Genomic DNA, 21,320 nt, shown 5'->3' on the forward strand with positions numbered 1-21,320 from the left:
GAGTTTAATGCCACTTCAAAATAAAGCGGGAATAATGACTGTATTTTAGACTTGCTACAAACATTACAATTCAGAATTTTGAGACAGAAACATTATTTTTGTGAGTAAATGGGGAGGGGAAGGAGGAAATTCTTTTATTATTAGGCTGTATGTGGGCAAAATTTCAGATGTTAGCACTTCATAACAATGAAATTATTTCAGCACACATTTAATATTTAACTTTAGTCAACAATAGAAACAATTTCCAAGGGTAGCAGATATGATAATTTTCTGGAACTAATGGATAAGAGCGATTTACACTCTGTACAGTCTTTGGCAATATCACAGAAAGTGAATACAAGTAGAATGGCAGGAAAGGAAGCATGACATAGTGTAGCAAACTGGACAGCCTCCAAGATGCTCATTAGCCATGTGACTAATCTTAAAATGAATACATAATGCAAACGAGATGCAAAAGCAGCTTCCTGTTTTGGTGAGATATCACCGCATGAGATTGTGTCAAATGAGCGGCTGAGGGCATTAGGGCTGTGTCAATGTCACACTTTAATTGAAATGGGTGTGGGATGGGAGGCACTTTAGCATTAAGCACATGAATTTCCATGAGGTTTCCTAACAAAGTAATGCATTCATCAAATAAAACACTTTTAAAATCATCTTTAATAGAATGGTGGAAATTTGTGGATGAATTTGAGAAAAAGTACAAAATGTGACTGAAAATATTCTAAGGTTATATAATATGTACCAAAAAATTCTGTGTGATAAAGGTATCTGTTTTCAAGGTACAAAAATGAAAAAGCAATGGAAATATGAACTTATTAGTAAAGACAGAGTGAAAGAAGATAAAGATGGGACACATCTACTAGGTCAGGAGACAGACATCATAGAATCATAGAATAGTTTGGGTTGGAAGCGACCTTTAAAGGTCATCCAGTCCAACCCCACTGCAATCAGCAGGGACATCTGCAACTAGACCAGGTTGCTCAGAGCCTCGTTCAACCTGACCTGGAATGTTTCCAGGGATGGGGCATCTACCACCTCGCTGGACAACCTGTGCCAGGGTTTCACCACCTTCACTGTGAAAAATTGCTTCCTTAGATCTAGTCTAATCTACCCTCTTTTAGTTTAAAACCATTACCCCTTGTCCTGTTGCAACAGACTCTGCTAAAAAGTCTGTCCCCATCTTTGTTACAAGCCTCCTTTCAGTCCTGGCTGGCTACAGTAAGACCTCCTTGAAGGCTGAACCCCCCCCAGCTCTCCCAGCCTGTCCTCCCAGCAGAGGGGTTCCAGCCCTTGGAGCATTGCTGTGGCCTCCTCTGGCCCCGCTCCAGCAGGTCCAGTGCCGAGGGCTCCAGAGCTGGATGCATGACTCCAGGTGGGGTCTCCCCAGAGCAGAGCAGAGGGGCAGAATCCCCTCTCTCACCCTGCTGGCCACGCTGCTTTGCGGGCAGCCCAGGACACGGTTGGCCTTCTGGGCTGGGAGCGCACATTGCCATCTTGTGTCCAGCTTTTCATCCCCCAGGACCCCCAAGTCCTTCTTGGCAGGGCAGCTCCTGATCCTTTCATCCCCCAGCCTGTGCTGATACTGAGTGGTGCCCCGACCCAGGGGCAGGACCCTGCACTTGGCCTAGTTGAACCTCATGAGATTCACATAGGCCCATTCCTTGAGCTTGTCCAGGTCCCTCTGGATGTCATCCTGTCCCTCAGGCATGTCAACTGCACCACTCAGCTTGCCACAAAAGCACTATTCAAATTTATTTTTAGGTACAAAAGTTTTCTAGGTCATTTCTACTATTATCTAAGACAAGTAAATGTGTATACTTCATCCCTAATTTCATTCTCATTCTCATTTTTCCATAGAAGGTAGAATATTTGGATCCGACTGAACAAGCCACAACTGGATTTGAGCTACAAAATGATTTTTTTTTACATTAATATGATTGATAGCTAAATAGTCACCACTGCCTTCAGTCATCGTTCTTCATATATTTAGTAGCCTTATCCAAGACTGGATAAACAACTCATATAAAATGATCTGGAACCGGTACAATTTGTCTCCAAAGACTGTCTCCAAGGGTATTCAGACTGATTGTGTAGACATGGCTAAATTGCTTATGTTTGTGTTCCATATTCATCATCATTTAAAATGAGAAATGGAGAATATATAAGAACACTGGTTTATGCATTTGAACTATAATCTTGAACCTGTGTTTTATTATTAGTTTTCATTTTTCTGTCTGTTGGTATTATCCACATCATACGTCACACAGAGAGGTTAATACTTTTGGTATAAAGCCTTTTGACTTATGTACACGAAGAAGAGCAAACAGAGATTATGCCTACTATGTTAGGACTAAGCCTTACATTCAGACACCTAAATTAAAATGTCTACACATGAGCTGTGTAGCTAGGTTCTGGATTTGTGGGATTCAGGGAGATTTAGGAGTTGAGATCTAGGTCTTTGCTCACTTCTCTTATCACAGGCTTTGAGAGATGTCTTACAGTATCCTGTTTGGGTTCAGGTTCCCGATCCAGAATGCTGTGGAATGTCCCACAGGTCTTGTGTTGTCACCATCTGGCTCCCTGTGGATGTGACACAGAATCTGTGGGGCACCAGAGACCTTCTAATCGAGTAAAGGAAAGCCAGACAAGATTCCGGAGGGCCTATCAAATAGCACGAGTCGTGTGTGGGCAACTGAATAGAGTCTATACTTCCATTAAGTATAAGGGGATTTTTGATACCTACCTTGCATGTAGACACATGTTTTGTAGCTGTCTAAATATAGGTGCCTGGATCCGAATCGCAGTGCCTTCCTTGAGAGCTTGTCAGAACAAGGGCCTTCACAGATCATGATGATACCTCTCAGAGTGTCTGGATGTCCTGCAGTGAAGGGAGGGAAATGCAGAGTGGGACTTGCCATGCAGAATCCTTGTTAAAGTGGCAAAAGAAAGGAGAACATTGGCATGCATGAGAAGTTGCCAAAAGTTTCTCCTGTGTCCGACACAGCCAGTGCCAGGGGCTCCAAGATGGACCCACCGCTGGCCAAGGCCGAGCCCGTCAACAACAGCCATAGCACCTCTGTGATAAAATATTTAAGAAGGGGAAAAAAAACCGGCACACAGCGTTTGCAACTGGAGAGAAGAGTGAGAATGTGAAACAGCCCCGCAGCCCCCAGCCCAGAGCAGGAGGGGCAGGAGGGGCTCCAGGCGCCAGAGCAGAGGGTCCCCGGCAGCCCCTGGGGAAGCCCACAGGGAGGCCGGCTGTGCCCCTGCGGCCATGGAGCTCCATGGGGGAGCAGATCTGCACCCGCACCCGAGGAGGGCCCCACGCCGGAGCAGGGGGATGCCCGAAGAGTCCGTGACCCCGTGGGCAGCCCGCGCTGGGGCCGGCTCCTGGCAGGGCCTGTGGCCCCGTGGGGAGCGAGAGGAGCCCCGGCTGGAGCAGGTTTGCTGGCAGGACCTGGGACCCCGCGGGGGCCAGGCTGGAGCAGCCTGTTCCTGAAGGACGGCACCCGTGGGGGGACCCAGGCTGGAGCAACCTGTTCCTGAAGGACGGCACCCGTGGGGGACCCAGGCTGGAGCAGCTCGTGAAGAACTGCAGCCCGTGGGAAGGACTCACGCTGGAGAAGTCCGTGGAGGACGGTCTCCCGTGGGAGGGACCCCAGGCTGGAGCAGGGCAGAGGGTGAGGAGTCCTCCCCCTGAGGAGGAAGGAGCGGCAGAGACAGCGTGTGATGAACTGACCACAACCCCCATTTCCCATCCCCCTGCGCTGCTCGGGGAGAGGAGGGATTGAATTTGGGAGTGAAGTTGAGCCCAGGAAGAAGGGAGGGATGGGGGGAAGCTGTTTTAAGGTTCGTTTTTATTTCTCATTATCTTGCACTGATTTTGATTGGCGATAAATTAAAATTATTTCCCCAAGTTGAGTTTGTTTTACCCATGGGGGTAATTGCTGGGTGATCTCTCCCTGTCCTTATCTTGACCCAGGAACTTCTCGTTATATTCTCTCTCCCATGCCCAGCTGAGGAGGGCAGTGACAGAGTGGTTTTAGTGGGTTACTGGCTTTAGTGGCATCTAGCCACGGTCAACCCACCGCAGAATTTCAGTATTTTCCTCATTAATGAATCAGTCTGGCCCCATTCTAAATATGCTGTGCTACTCAAATACATGATCTTTAGCTCTGATGTTAAACTTTGTTTCTTGGGACTTTGCTTTGATAAGCCAAATATTCAGTCCTAAAAGGGTTGCAGACTTCATGTAAGAAATAACTAAAGCAACCAGTTACATTTCCCTGTCTATACTCAAGATGAGTCACACCTAAACCCCTGAAAACACACTTAGTGTCTGCTATTGTTTTGTCACATTCGTATTTTCTTACAAATGCAATTCATCGTACAATTGTTTGAGGGCTGTTTACATCAGGTGACAGCTCACTGTAACTTAGCATTTTCAGAGATTTGGGAAATAGTGTTTAATCTAGTAATTTTCCTTTGTTAATATCTCTGATACAAACAATAGCAGACCAGCAAATGCACTCTATGTCTTTCTAGGGAGTAGGTGGCCCGGAGAGCTGTTCCTGCAGTTGTCCTTTTCTCCCTATCATTTCACAGAACATCTGCTTGAAGGTTGGAGGGTAATCAGAATACCTTCATGAGCATCTAGGCTTGCAGTTTAGTCTTGGAAATGCAGTTGTCTATCTGTGTCCATCACTCACGCCCTTAGAAAATGTGACACAGCAGCTCTGCTAGAGGATTCACTTCAGCCACAGTGGTACCAGAGAGCAGCTCCAGTGAGGTCTCAGGGAAGGAAACAGCGTACAGAGGAGACCCAGTGTGGAGCTATCCAATTTCTTTACCCTAAATCACAAACAAAGAATGATGCATGAACTATCACCTGCTAGGAGCAGACTTTGGAGGCTCTGCAATAGATTGTACTTTCGTGAGGTGGGATGAGCCAAATATAACAACTCATTTGTGTGGTAAAGGAGAAAGTCCTGCTCTTCATCTCTGCCCTTCTCCCAGCCTTATGGGCTTTTTGGCATTCATCAGACAATTGTGTAAGCTGATTCAACAGTAGTCCAGAAGAAAATTAAGCCGCCTCAACACAGAATAGTTGCCTACCAGGTTAGTGAGTTTAATCACTTTAGTGAAAACAATTCAACAAGCTCAAAATGTGGCAAAAAGAATAGTATAGAACCACCTATGGCAAAATGCGAGTATAAGCGGGGATGAAAGAGGAGAAAAGAGACTCTTTTAGAATAGAATCTAATAGAATCATAGAATCATTAAGGTTGGAAAGGACATCTAAGATCATCAAGTCCAACTATCAAATTTATTTCTTGGACAGGCAAGATGCAAAGTCACTCTAAGAGACCAGCCCGTAAGCCAAAATTCCTTTCTAAGTTGTTCTCTCTTCTCAAAGACAATAGGGATAATTACCTGTGCCAAAAATGTAGATGGATTAAAAGAACATTTAGGTAAACTACTGGAGGGAAAAAAATCCATCAAGGGCTGTTAAAAAACAAGATTCTATTTCTGGCTTAGAATGTCTCTTGATGTGCAAATAACTGGAAGCTGAGAGAATATGTTAAGCAAAAATCATTGTGGGATTCCCTGAGCTACCCTCTCCAAAAGAGGAAAGTGGATCAGACAGACTGTTAATCTTCTATGTCTCTACTTTTTATATTCTCATTTGGAGAATTTACCTAATCTGAATGACTTTGATAGTCTGGCCAGTGGTCTGACTTCCCTTTCTCCTTTGTTTCAGAAAGCAAGCAAACAGATTAACAACTCCATTTCTCACTCATCTCTGCCCAACATGTGCCTGCCATGGCTGGAACAGGAGAGAAAAGTGTTTGTCCTGTGTCTTGCCATGCAAGACCTATGTTCCATGTTCACATGCAAAAAAGCACCAAAAGCCCTTAACTGTTAATGGTTAATTCTTATTATTTTCTATCCTTTGTTAACTCTCTGTGTGTCACAAGTAAGGTATATTCCTGCCTTGGCCCTCTTGTCTTCTGCACTGAATAAAGTGTCAATGGAGGATCGAAGCATGGTATATAACCCTTCTATTCCTCCTAGAAACCTCTAAGTTTAATTGCATATCTGCTAAACATACAGAGAAGATAAATAACCAAAACCTGTATAGAAGTGTGACCTTGTGGTTGCTATTCTTAAGCACTGATGAGCCAGATTAAAATTGAGGAAGGAAAAAAAAGCCTTTTCTCATAACTGTGACAAAATCAAAACATTTCTGTGGTATATTTTTAAATAATAGTAATATTAGTCATAATTATAATAATGAAACAATTTTATTATAATTATTTCATAATGAAAACTACCATATTCAGAATCTATAAAGAGTCAGCCAAGAATAGAAACCACTCTTAAAATATTTTTGTCTGTTCTACACAAAATACGCTTTTTTTTTTCTTTTCGTATCAGCTTCATACAGGCAGAAGACCTCTTACCTTCAGCAACTGGTGTTTTTGATTCAACTCCATCCAACAATCCTCACCTCCCCCTGCTTTGAGGCACCAGGTCTCTAACTGATCCATCCAATAAACTGAAGTCACAAACGGGGTTGAAGAGTGTTTCTTCTTATCACAGAAGAGCTTATTCTCAGAGCTGAGCTCTTCAGGCCTCCCTTCAGGTCTACAGTGATACTCCAAACACTGACCTATCAGAAAATTGGGACAACAGCTCCTTAGGTTCTTAGCTACTGTAGGGTTTTTAGTAGCATTTTGTACACACTTCCAGTGGATTGAGCCACTCTAATAATCTGGGGAATTCAGTTCCTAGTCTATAAATCCTGACTGGGTCTAAGTGTGAGCAAAATTTCCACCTGGCTGGTGACGTTAAGGCAAGAGAGTTTATATGTTTATCCAGAACTATGAACAACAGTGAAGTCACACGTGGGTTGTGGTTTCTAACTGTAAGTGTACTGAGGTTCTAGAGCATGATTCATCTCACCCTAACATCTGCATCTCAAGTTAGTCAGATGAATAATGCTCTCAGATGTTAAATACTATAAAGAAAGGCTAGGTTCTTAGGGCTAAAGCAGGGTGGAATGTCTCGTGGAATGTGGCAGCTGAGGAGATTCAAAGGTCCTGGGAATTAGATGACTGAAGTTGGAGTGAACACCTAAGTCATTCTGTGGCTTTAGCCTAGTAGCTCTGTTATAGGTATCACAACCCACACAGAGTGATGATAATTATGATTGGGATCATGAACTTAGAAGGAGCTGAAGTGAGACTTGCAACCCGTAAACAGGGTCCCCAGTGGAAAACTTGCTGACCTATTCCCTGTGTATCTTGTTTTATAAAAATATTCCTTAAATGATATTTTAAATTGGAAGAGACGCTCATGCTATAGTTTCCTAGAGATGGATGATTTACCACACTCAGTTCAAAATCCTTCATCACAGCATAAATGTCTCCATTAACCTTTCTTTCATGGAAGCCGGCAGCCATCTATACCTTACTAAATCCAAGGCACCATCCATGCTAATAGCCACGCAGGTGTAGTCAACTTGTTAATTACTCCCCCAAAATGACAAGAAGTGAATTCGTAGCTGTCAGATCCTCCCACTCAGTAGCACAATCCCGGACTTGAAAGAGTAGTGAAATTGCTACCTGCTATTCTTGTTCCCCAAGATAAGGGTACTTGGACTCCTATTAATTATCGTGTTTTGATTAAACAGGAGTACTTTGTTCACTTTATTCATGTACATCTTTGAAGTAAATGACATTTTTCTGGAAGCAGAGAAAGTAATGATATGCATTTATTAAATATTAGTAGCATTATCTATATTGCAAGTGGTTTCTATCAGAAAAGGAAGTGCTGCAGCAGAGGTTTGCCCAAGTTATCTTTAGCCCTGATTTGCAAAAATGCTAACATTTGTAAGAAATCGTATTTTCTCTTCGAGAGCTGATTCTGAGAAAAATATTTGTCACTTGAATAGTCTTATTCACAAGGGTGGGACACTTTATAAGCAAAATTCAGCCTGTTTGAAGGGCTGTAGTACAAGGTCTGAAGAAGAGCCGAGTGAGTTTTCTGGGCAGCAAGTCATACACTTTATAATAGTTTATATAAATTTAGGCACACTTGTGCATGCTTGCAGATTGAAATCATAAATGGTGGTTTTGTTGATAACAACATGTGCATCATGAACGATAGCTATTCCGATAGACTTTGTCAGTCTTCTATTGAAATCTCTGCTGCATCCCAGCCTCTCTCCAGAATCCCATCGTTTCTAGGAGATGACTATTCTACATCCAGGGGAATCCTACATTTCACAGTATGTCTTAAGGTCAGAATGTAACCAGCTTCTCCACCATATGTCTGTGGGAAAGAAGAAAGAGGTGCATCTAGTGTTTTCTAGACTTCATCTTGGTTGTATGGGCTGTACTTAGAACTTGATCAGAACTCTCCACCATTCTGTTTTTCATGGGCTCTTGTGAATATGCATTTTGCTTTTATTAATAATTGCATTTTAAGGGGGAAAACGCATATTTGCGTTGCAACAAAATGTTGCAAAGAGGAAAAAAATTAATATCTAGTGTAATAGTACAAAAATAGCATCTGTTTCTATGGCAGGATACATTTGTATTGGAAGTTTTTGCGTTCAGTTTCAGTCTGCTCCTGGCCCTGAATTTTTTCAAGACTAGGTAAGTAGTTTTACACATCGCCGATGCTCCATATAGGGATTAATTTATGATACTCTCCCCTTGCACATTCAGATACTCACAGTCTTAATGTCTCTCTGAGTTTGTATACGTCGGTTCACACATAGCAATGCATAAGCCACATATACAGCTGTATACGCCTAATCTCCCTATGATGAAGCACCTCACGGGAAGGGGTAAGTACGTGTACCTGGTGCAGGAGGATCTGTTGACTTGTTGCATCAGAATATTGTGTCCGAACTGAAGTACAAGAACTACGATGCACCCGAGCATTCCCTGTACGCAGGGCAAGCAGCGGTGACCAAGGTGTCTCGAAGCCACCGAGGCGAAGGGCTCCGCAGCGGGGGGTCGCGCCGGGGGCCCCTTCCTACAGCGGCCGAACCGCGCGGGCCAAAGCGCGGGCAGAGGGAGGCGGCCCCGGCCCCCCCCGCCCCCAGCCGGCGGCGCGAGCTCCTGGCGCGCGGCAGCGCTGGCTCCGCGCGGGCGGGGACGGCAGCGGCGGCGGCCAAAGCCCCGCACGTGCCAGAGCAGCCCCCGGCGGCGCGAGCGACCCGCCGCGCGGCGAACGGGGCGGGCGCACGGGGCGTGGCGCGGCAGCAGCGCGTGGCGCGGCGGTTGGCGCTGTTGGCGCAGGGCAGGCGCGCGGGCGGGGCGCAGCCCCCCCCCCCCGCACTAGACGCTCTCTGGAGGAGCGGCCGCCGCCCCCCGGCACAGGCCCCCGCCGCGGTCCCTGCTCGGTCGAAAGCCGTGGCCGGAGGGAACGTGGCGGCCCAGACCGAGGTCCCCCACACCCGCGCCTGTCCCGGTGTCCAGCTGCAGGCAGGGCCTGAGCCCGTCACTCGTGCCGGAGGCAGCGGAGACAACGCCCGTGTGCGGTGCGGCCGGGTGAGCGACCTGCTCGGCCTGGGGCGGAGCTGGCAGAGGCCGTGGAGAGACTGAGGAGCATCAGGGAGTGCGAGAGGGAGATGAATCGGTGGAGCCACACCCGGCCGTCCCTGGGGCAGAGGCAGCCGGTGGAGGCTCCACAAGCAGCGTGGGATCCCCTGTCCTCTTGCTGCCAGGCAGAAGGAGAGGGCCAAAGAAACGAGGGGGAATGGAAACCGGTCCCTGCTCGGGGCGGCAGGCGAATCCCCTCCTGGCCTCCCTCACCATCCCAGCTGCCCTTACACAACAGGTATGGGGCTCTGGGACTTGAGGGCCAGGAACATGAGGACCCTGACGAAGGTCCATCCAAGGGGGTGCCTAGGGTGAGTCAGTCAGCCCCACGCATCAAGATGCCATCTGTTAAGAGAAAAAGGAGCGTAATTGTTGTAGGTTACCCCCTTCTGAGGGGAACACAGGGCCCCATATGCTGACTGGACCCAACCCACAGGGAAGTCGGCTGCCTCCCTGGGGCCCGGGTGAGAGATGTCACCAGGAAACTCCCTGGTCTGGTTCGGCCCACTGATTCCTACCCGCTGTTGGTCATGCAGGTTGGCAATGACAAGGTTGCACTAAGAAGTCTAAAAGTGATTAAAAGGGACTTCAGAGTGCTGAGGTCACTGGTCAGTGGAGCGGGAGCACAGGTAGTGTTTTTCATCAGTCCCTTCAGTGGCAGGGGGAACACTGAAAGGAATAGGAAAACACACCTTGTTAACACATGGCTCAGAGGCTGGTGCCGTTGGCAGAATTTTGGGTTTTTTGACCATGGGGCAGTTTACACGGCACCAGGCCTGCTGGCAGCAGATGGAGTGCAACTGTCTCCAAGGGGGAAAAGGATTCTTGCTTACAAGTTGGCAGGCCTCATCGAGAGGGCTTTAAATTCTACATTCGAAGGGGGAAGGCGATAAAACCAGGCTCACTAGAGATGAGCCTAGGGGTGTCATGCCAATGTTGGGGGTGAAATTGATAGCCCAGCTCAAGTGCATCTACACCAATGCACGCAGCATGGACACGAAACAGGAGGAGCTAGAAGCTATTGTGCAGCGGAACAGCTATGACTTGCCATCACAGAAACACGGTGCGATGACTCACATGACTGGAGTGCTGCAATGGATGGCTATAAGCTCTTCAGAAGGGTTAGGCATGGGAGGAGAGGCAGTGGGGTGACTCTGTATGTTAGGGAATGTTTTGATTGTATAGAAATCAACGATTGTGATGACCAAGTTGAGTGCTTATGGGTAAGGATGAGAGGGAAGGCAAACAAGGCAGATATCCTGCTGGGTGTCTGTTATAGAACACCCAACCAGGACAAAAAGGTGGACGAGGCATTCTACAAGCAACTGGCAGAAGTCTCACAATCGCTAACCCTTGCTCTCTTGGGGAACTTCAACTTACCAGACATCTGCTGGAAGTATAACACAGCAGAGAAGGAACAGTCTAGGAGGTTCCTGGAGTGTGTGGAGGATAACTTCTTGACACAGCTGGTGAGTGAGCCCACCAGCGGAGGTGACCCGCTTGACCTGCTGTTTACGAACAGAGAAGGACTGGTGGGAGATGTGGTGGTCGGAGGCCGTCTTGGGCTTAGCGACCATGATGTGATAGAATTCTCAATTCTTGGTGAAGTAAGGAGGGGGGTCAGCAAAACCACTACCATGTACTTCTGGAGGGCAGACTTTGGCCTGTTGAGGTCACTGGTTGAGAGAGTCCCTTGGGAGACAGCCCTGAAGGGCAAAAGGGTCCAGGAAGGGTGGGCATTCTTCAGGAAGGAAATCTTAAAGGTGCAAGATCAGACCATCCCCATGTGCCGTAAGACAGGCTGGAGGGGAAGACAACTGGCCTGGCTGAACAGGGAGCTTTTGCTGGGACTCAGGGAAAAGAGGAGAGTTTATCACCTTTGGAAGGAGGGGCAGGCAACTCAAGAAGAGTACAAGGATCTTGTCAGGTCTTATATTTTTTACCTTTGCATGAAAGTGAACATCTTACCATATATTTTCGGCTCTACGTGGTGCTTTGTCTCCTTCTTGATGAGTACATGTAGATGAAAACCTCTCCCATACAACATTTTGTGCAACAAAATCACTTTTGATTTTGGTTCTTCTTGAAAACCACCCAGGCCATTGTCTCCTTATCCAGCTGTTTTGTTAGTAAACATCATGATAATGAGGACCCAAAGGGAGAAGACAAACCGGATTTAACTGACTCAAAGTTCAATTCACTCATATTTCTGTTCACACAAAACCTTTCAGAGCACAGATAACATTTCTTTTTTGTGCCTACCACAGACTAAGTGAGATTAAGTTGCTTTTGCTCCCCCTGCTCTTCAGCAGAGAATGAAAGGGTACCACAGTAATGAAACTGCAAGCTGACATTGAAGAAGAAGTGCTTGTACATACTTATAGGTACAACTGAAAAAAAAAAGACGACAGAAAGTTCAATGGATAACGCATTTCCCAATTTGGAAGGCACTGAGTGCATTTCAGGTCACTGAGAAATCTACTATGTAAGTACCTGAAGCTGAAAATCAATCAGGCTCCTTCAGCAACTGTGTGTTATCAGTCTTGCCCTGCAGAGCACAGATCTGAAACATTAGGCAGCCCAACAAGAGGGAGAAACTTAATTTGAGAGCAGCTGTTTTAAGACAGATACATAACGGCATTAAAAGAGGAGCACTGTGGTAAGGTGAGAACCAAACAGAATACCCATTAGGCTGAGAAAGCTTTTAGTTTGATTATTGCAGCCAGATGCAGACACAGTGCGGTTAATGGCAGACAGAGCCTAAGTTAAAGGAGTGAGATGAGCGTATGACAAAGGAGATAGATCGTTTAAAAATTACTAATAACAAATAGTCAGACTGCAGGGGACTTACTGGACCTAAACTCAAATCTTTATTATGCTGCACTGATTCTGGATGCTCAACAGGTAGTTTAGGCCCTGTCCCCCTCCAAATATTTAGGCACCACTTTTCATTGATGGTAGCAGGATTAAGTGCAGAGGTTTATTTGAGTATCTGGGCATAGCCTAGTTATGCTTCTGCTTTCCACTAAAGATATTAGCACTGCTTATTTCAGGAAGACAAAATCAACTAAAAGATATGAGTTGTTCTGCTCGTTTGTTTTCAGACTCAGAGAACAAGTACCTTGTTGTATTTCTATTTGTATCTTTACTCCTTGAAATAATGAATTACCATGAACACTCAAGGATTTGTTTTGATGTGCCACTGAAGATACAGGAATCTCAAAAACAGAGGATGCATGCACGCAGCATGGGCAACAAACAGGAGGGGCTGGTAACCATTGTGTAGCAGGAAAATACCACAGAAACATCTAGGGATGACTTGCACAATTGGAGTGCTGCAATGAATGGCTATAAACTCTTCAGAAGGAATAGGCAAGGAAGGAGGGGCGGTGGGGTAGCCCTATATGTTAGGGAGTGTTTTGATTGTCTGGAGCTTAATGATGGTGACAATAGGGTAGAGTGTTTATGGCTAAGAATCAGGGGGAAGGCCAACAAGGCAAATATCATGGTGGGAGTCTGTTATAGACCACCTAACAGGATGAAGAGGCACACAAAATACTCTATAAAGAGCTGGGAGAAATCTCACAGTCGTTAGCCCTTGCTCTCATGGGGGACTTCAACTTACCAGATGTCTGCTGGAAATACAATACAGCAGAGAGGAAGCAGTCTAGGAGGTTGCTGGAGTGTGTGGAGGATAACTTCCTGATGCAGCTGGTAAGTGAGCCTACCAGGGGAGGTGCCCCGCTTGGCCTGCTTGTTTACGAACAGAGAAGGACTGGTGGGGGATGTGGTGGTCGGAGGCTGTCTTGGGCTTAGAGCCCATGAAATGATAGAGTTTTTGATTCCTGGAGAAGTAAGGAGCAGGGTCAACAGAACTGCTACCTTGGACTTCTGGAGGCCACACTTTGGCCTGTTAGGAGCCTAGCTGAGAGAGTCCCTTGGGAGGCAGTCCTGAAGGGCAAAGGAGTCCAGAAAGGCTTGTTGTTCTTCAAGAAGGAAACCTTAAAGGCGTAGGATCAGGCCATCCCCATGTGCCAAAAGATGAGCTGGCAGGGAAGAAGACTGGCTTGGCTGAACAGAGAACTTTGGCTGGAACTCAGGAGAAAAAGGAGAGTTTATGATCTTTAGAGGGGCAGGCAACTCAAGAGGACCATAAGCTTGTTGTGAGGTTAGACAGGGAGAAAATTAGAAGGGCCCAAGCCCAACTAAAACTTAATCTGACTACTGCTGTAAAAGACAATAAAAAATGTTTCTAGAAATATATTATCAGCAAAAGGAGGGCTAAGGAGAATCTCCGTCTTTTATTGGATGCAGGGGGAAACATAGTGACAAAGGCTGAGGAAAAGGCTGAGGTACTACTTCTTTGCCTCAGGCTTTAATAGTAAGACCAGTTGTTGTCTGGGTACCCAGCCACCTGAGATGGAAGACAGCAATGGGGAAGAGAATGAAGCCCCCATAATCCAAGAGGAAATGGTTAGTGACCTGCTATACCACTTAGACACACACAAGTCTATGAGCCTGGATGGGATCCACCCAAGGGTACTGAGGGAGCTGGCAGAAGTGCTCACCAAGCCACTTTCCATCATTTATCAGCAGTCCAGGCTAATCGGAGGGGTCCTGGTGGACTGGAGGTTAGCAAATGTGATGCCTGTCTACAAGAAATGCCAGAAGGAGGATCTGGGGAACTACAGGCCTGTCAATCTGACCTGGGTGCCAGGGAAGGTTATGGAGCATATCATCCTGAGTGCTGTCATGTGGCACATACAGGACAACCAGGTGCTCAGGCTCAGTCAGCATGGGTTTATGAAAGGCAGGTCCTGCTTGACCAACCTGATCTTCTATGACCAGGTGCCCTACCTAGTGGATAAGGGAAAGGCTGTGGATGTTGTCTGCCTGGACTTTAGTAAAGCCTTTGACATCGTTTCCCATAGCATTCTCCTGGAGAAACTGGCTGCTGATGGCTTGGATGTGCGTACTCTTTGCTGGGTAAAAAGCTGTCTGAGTGCCTGAGCCCAAAGTGTTGTGGTGAATGGAGTTAAAATGGCGGCCAGTCACAAGCAGTGTTCCCCAGGGCTGCACTGCAAGAAAGACATTGAGGTGCAGGAGCGTGTCCAGAGAAGGGCAACAAAGCTGGTGAGGGGTCTGGAGCACAAGTCTGATGAGGAGCGGCTGAGGGAACTGGAGGTGTTTAGCCTGGAGAAGAGGAGGCTGAGAGGAGACCTTATCGCTCTCTACAACTACCTGAAAGGGGGTTGTGGTGAGGTGGATGTTGGTCTCTTCTCCCAAGTAGCAAGTGATAGGACAAGAGGAAATGGCCTCAAGTTGTGCCAGGGGAGGTTTGGATTGGATATTAGGAAAAATTTCTTTATGGAAAGGGTTGTCAAGCATTGGTACAGGCTGCCCAGGGAAGTGGTTAAGTCACCATCCCTGGAGGTGTTTGAAATATGTGTACACGTGGTGCTTAGGGACGTGGTGGACTTGACAGTGCTAGGTTAATGTTTGGACTTGATCTTAAAGGTCTTTTCCAACCTACACGACTCTATGATTCTGTAACAGAACACAGTAGGTAGTTAAAAGCATGTCATAATGCTGAACAAAGGCTAAATAAAGGAAACGAAGAATTGCATCTTCAATTGAAATTAATAAGGAGAGTAGGAATGTACAAGAGTAAAATGCACTTGAATTTAGCAAGGCCATTTGAAAACAACTTTACAGAATATTTTCTGAAGACATATGTGGCCAAGACCTTGGTTTAATATCTTATCTGAAAATATGTTTATGATAATTTGAATGCTAAAATGAAAACTGAAAGATAGAAAGTGCTGTGTTTCTCATCATGCAACTGAATGTATAATGAATAAATGTATGAATTTCTTTTACGATAAGCACTTAACATGACTAATGTTTTGTTTTTTCTCAGATTATTTTAATTTTCTCAAGGCCTACACTATAGTCTTTTTATAAGAATAAGGCTCTCAGAGAGGTTCTATCTGCATTAAATGCTACATTACTTACCTGCTTCTCTTTCACAAAAACAGCAGAGGTATTCGAAGTGTGTGGTTACTGAAGAAAGAGTTTCTATCTATGGGTTTGGATAGGCAGCAGTCATTTTTTCTCTGTTCTGCAAACCATTAGTGAGATTCTTCTGACTAGAATGATGTTGTCTGTTACCCTCAGTTGTGTAGCAGGCAACTTGTGCTGTTAACACAAAATTGTGCAAAACCTGAAAGATCTGACAAAGACCTGACAAAGCTAAACAAATGACAGCATAATGGCAAATGCAGTTCAATGCTGAGAAATAAAAAGGAGCAGCACTGGAAAGAATAATCTGAAGTATTCTTACTTGCTGGTGTAATGTAGAATTATGTAACACTAGGCAGAACTGGAAATGGGATATTTAAGTATCCAAGCTGCTAGTCTAGTACTAATTTTCCTATTTGCCTTATTTTAAAGCATACTGCTATCTACATGAGGATTTACGGAATACAAGGCAATCAAATCTGCCAGTTCTACTATTCTAAGACATTCATTGCTTATCTTGTGTGCATAGCTCACAGGAAGGCAACCTCTGTGACTTGGTGTCCTTGTCTGCAAAATGCTGATAGCAATGCTCACCCAAATTATAAAACACTTATACTCCAGGAAAATAATTATATGTTAAGGGAAAATTGTAAGACCAATGTGTTTTGATGGGCAATTCCTATGACATGCATATTTTTATCTCAAATAGAAGGAGTGTAGTACTTGGTACAGTGGTTTAAGTCCCTGTTCATCCACTCTCTTTGTATTTTAAAATTCCTTGTTGTACATAGAAACAGCACTCATCCAGCCAAAGACTCGTGATCATCCTACATTCAGGAGCATCTCATGTGTATGTAGCAGATAATCTAAGCGCACCAAGAGATGGGTCTCCTGCTGTCTTTGGCACATGGGGAGAACAGCGAGGCAGAACTCCAGGTGTGGCTGACTGAGCTTGGACTTTCTTCTGCTGGTTTGGCACCTCCTTAGCCAAATAAAATATATTTTGGCTCATCTATATATGTGAGAATCTGATTGGTTTTAACTGCAATTTATAGTGTATAAGACAGAGAAGAAGAGAGAATATTTATTTAGAAATAATATTAGCAGAATTAAGAAATGGAAGAAAGAAGAAGCTGACCTATATTTCAGGGACTGGAACATGTCTGTAATGCAGATGAAAAGCCCATTCCAACTCCCCTTTAAGTTGTACACCATTGAAATCTATTTGTCATGAAGCAGTTACCTGCTCATAGCTGAAAAAGCACTTTGATATATTTTTTATGAATCTAGCTTCTCCAGTGCTAAGATAACTGATCGCAACACAACCTTGCATTAATTATTGTACTTCTGTCTCCAGAATGATGTCCTATAAAAAAGGAAAGATTAAAAAAGAGCATGTATTCATTTTACAAAAAAAGGACAGATAACAAAAGGCTTAAGGATGATTTTTTTTTTCTTTCATAATACTGCAAAGGACAATCAAATAATTAAGAAAAAAGTTTAAAAGCGCCTTTTGAAAAAATATTTTTTCTTGGTTTAAATGAGATATTCATTAAAAGAGGAAAGAATTAATAATAAAAAAAAATAGGTGCTATTCAGAAAACAGTTGGATCTCTGCGTGGTTTTTTCCCACCTTGGAAAACAGTAAACAGTCAGCAATCATTCAAGCCAAGTAGTAAAATTTTTTTAAGCTGAAATTTTTATCTGTTTTAATTTTTATTTTTAGTGTTTGTAGGAAATAAAATTTTTAAAGAAGCCCATATTCTACATGGAAAAAAAAAGAGAATAATTATCTTTAAAATTTAAGTTTTACCAGGTATTTTAAATATACACAGCTGTCCTGGCTGTGCCCCCTCCCAGCTTCCCGTGCACCCCAGCCTTCTCCCTGGCAGGTCAGCACAAGAAGCTGGACTGTCCTTGACTACTTAGGAACAACTCAAAACATGAGCATGTTATCAGCATTTTCTCATCCCAAATCCAAAACAGCCTCACACGAGATTGTGTGAAGAAAACCAGCTCTATCCTGGCTGAAACCAGGACAGTATATTCATATATTCATATATTATATAGACTGTAAGGATGCAGGGATTTTTATTTCATTTTTCTCTTTGGTACCTACAAAATGCTCATTCTTACAGTCTGTTTTTGAATTATGGTTATATCTTACAGCAATATCAATAAACTCCATCCACAATTTCTTCTTATAACACCCTATCTTTCTGCTGTATTTTACCTAATCCAAAAGCTGGGACCTTACAGTTAGTCTCATGGAAAAAAGACTAATACCGAACTTAATATAAGAAGTATAGTTATTGTCTGATTCTGATTATTATTCTCATCTCTTTTTTGTACCTTATCTTAATGCTTTACTGAAATGGCAGCCAGAGTTTGGCCTTTTAATAAATATCAGTCCTTAGATCTGTAGGATGTAAAATCCAGATACATGTGGCCTAGCAGCTCCCAATTAACTTTAAAGTCAGCATTATATTATTATTATAATTTAATTAGGTGAAAGAAAATGTAATATACTCAAACATTGTAAATAGTTTAAATATACCAGACAGCATGTGTAATAATGTGAATAATTTTTCAAGAGAGGAGATTGGACAGTGAGTTTCTTAGTGCTCATGCTGAAAACTTTCCTGCCTTGTTTTATATACAATCAGATGTTATTTCAGTGGAACATCTTCACTTCTGTTCTTCTCTGTCCACATGTAAACAGCATGTTCCTCTCAGATCTCAGAGTTTCTGTTTCCTTAGTGTGACCATAATATGTACAGTGTTGCCTGGACTAAAAAGACTAGCCACACAGTAGTCGCTTTTGAAATCCTTTAGGGATCATGCAAAGACTCCAGGGTTTGTTTTTGTAAACCAGAACTTTTTGAATTGTAGAACTTTTCATCACAAGCTCTTCCACTCTTGGCTTGTCTTCTTGGTCCATATGAAACGAGGTGGGAAACATGGTTTTCAATTTCTGCATCTTCCTTCTACCTCCTGTGCTGGAAAAATTCACTGTCCTAGTAGCCCAGGAGATCAGTGAGTACACACTGGAAAGATAATTCCTCTCAAAAGGCTGGTTGTGTTTGAGCATTAAGAAGCTGATAGGTCATAAGTGGGTGCTATGATCAGATCTCTGGTATGAGAGTGTTGGCTCAAGATAGCAACTCCCCTGATATGTGTGGGCTTTAGGACTTCCTTTTAAATGAGTGCCATAAGAAAAATAGATGTTGCATCTCATCTATTTTCCATTCAAATACAGGTTGAGAATACCCCTGCTTATCACACCTCAACTGAGGATATTTTAAAGCTTTTCTAAATTATCTGTACTATCCTGCTTTTTGCATATTTGTAGAGAGGGAATATTACAAAGGAAAGTCATATCTCCTTCCTGTTTCATCACAAAATTTCTTGGGGCAAAGGCAAATGCTACAAGAGGCCAATCCTACAAGTAAAAAGCATCTTCCAAATACAATTGCCTAGAAAACCATTTAGATTCATGTGCTTGATTCAATGCTCAACAGAATATGTTTCACTACCACCAACAGAAGACGTTAGCATATATTAAGAATGAAAATGGGACAGCAATTCTGGCACATCTTTGTGAAGTGTTTTAAGGTCAGTAGTTTGAGAAAACAAATTAAATGAAAATAACACGATAGGTTTATACATTCAGTGTTATCTTTGCAAAGTAAAAGGCTTATAAGCATAGCTTTGCTCCAGCTTTTAACAGTTGAAACTTTCCTGATTACAGTGGCATGATATCAGGGTACACCTGGAATAGCTCAGCAGCGTATTAGATGTAGATAACTTATATTTATTTACTGAAAGCTATGACTTATATTCAGAGGCCAGTGGGTCTTTTAGTTATAACTAACACTGAACTCCTAATTCATTTCCTTAGCAAATAAGACAGGATTTATCTAGGTTCCAGCTTCGTTTTTATCCAAGTCTGCAAATGTCTCTCTGCATTAACTGTTTTAAAGCTACTGCATTAAAACTCACATTGGTCTAAGAAAGAAATAGGGCCACAGCATATTGGCTTTAGAGTATCCAGCTGCAGAGCCAGAAGTGCAAGCTAAATTTATGGAAGTCATATGTTAATTATGTATGCATTAATGTAATGCGAACGGGCACCCACCTGCATGAAAGTATATTAATAATACTTAATAGTATTAATAGAATTCATATGAAGGAAATACTATATTTAATTTTACACATTGTCATATCTTGTTTTTCATTTTTAGTTAAAAGATAAAAAATAAAAAGAAAAAATACAACTGCACATATCATTGTTGTGCCGTAATAGAGTACTTAAACTATAAGTAGCCTTATTCATTCTATGTGATCCCTCTTTGGCGCAGAGTTTCTTATTCAGCAGTCACTAGAAAGACATCTACTGACTGAAACATATGGTGGTGGGAGTGCTGTGACTTTCTCAGCAAGGCAATGTATCATACAATTAATCAAGCCTCTGGATCATCCTAATCAATGGGATTATGTATTTGTATAAAACAAGGCATTTGCCTAAGTAATTTGCTGAACTGAGGCCAAAAAGAAGCAGGAGAATCATGGAAGTTACTGTATGTGATTAGGTCATTAAAGGTAGTTTGGCACTGTCTGCGCAGGAGTGGGCTGAGTTAAGGACATCCAGAATCCTTCATATCCAAACGCTTTAGTTTTTCATTTCTTTAGGTAGAAAGCAGATTTTTACATGCTTTTATAAAGTGTCATGTGATGCAAGATACATAATAGGGCACAAATTGGAATGTCCTGAGAATTCCAGCTACCTGCAATATAATCTCATATTATAATCCAAATATTATCTTAATAATTATTGAGAACCTACTCCTGAAGGTCTCTGGCAGCCAGGGCTTGCAGGATTGAGTCTCTGGAAAGGGCCAGCCATATGCTCATGATGATTAATGACACTTCTCTGATGCATTAAATGCACTTGTCTTGTCTGCATGCCTCAATGCACAGCCAAAGCAGCAACACCACTCAGGCTGCTATGCATTATTGTTTAATTAAACAACATGGATAATTTCCAAGACTATTTCAAGTAGAAACATGGCCTGGCATCTAAGCTCTGTTTAACCTTAGGAAGAAAGTACAAACGACAGGAGAATGAAACTGAAATATGAGGAAAACAATTTATGCAAATAGTAGTTCACCTTTTTTGTTTTTCTTCTTCCAAATATCGGTTGGGAAAATCATGAGCTAATGGAACGGTCCACGAAGCACAGTTTTTTTCCTCCTCCACCCCCAGCCATGATGAATATGAGGACACTGATTACAGAATTTATTTTTAAAAAATCCACTTGCATCCTCTCCAGAGATACACAGAGGTCTAATTAATTGCTCTGATATACCTGAGCAAGAAGCCCCCTTCAACCACAGGTAGACTTTCCCAGTAATTTAGACAATCTTTAGCTTGAAATTATTTGCTGGAAAAGCTCTGTGGAAGTGTGATTGTGGTAAGTAAAAGCCACCCTGCTGCATAGCACCAGCATACCACCTCTGAAGCTTTGTGACTTAAACACCACCTGTGGTCTGTGCTATCCTTTGAGAGAGAGGCAAATTTACTTCTTTAATATTTTGTGGTAGTGAAATAGAAAAGACTAGATGACTCCCTGTTGCTAATACTTTTCAGTGATGGTAGGATTTCAAAAAGTGTCTTTTTGA

General features: G+C 43.4%; 1 protein-coding gene across 1 annotated transcript in view; it reads left to right on the forward strand.

Annotated features, from left to right (window-relative positions):
- RIT2 (Ras like without CAAX 2) overlaps positions 1 to 21,320 on the forward strand; it is a gene marked incomplete at both ends in the record, with an annotated part of 193,576 nt that overhangs the window by 57,121 nt on the left and 115,135 nt on the right. The window lies entirely within an intron of this gene.

Source organism: Phaethon aethereus, assembly GCF_964289735.1.
Source record: "Phaethon aethereus genome assembly, chromosome: Z".
NCBI lineage: Eukaryota > Metazoa > Chordata > Aves > Phaethontiformes > Phaethontidae > Phaethon > Phaethon aethereus.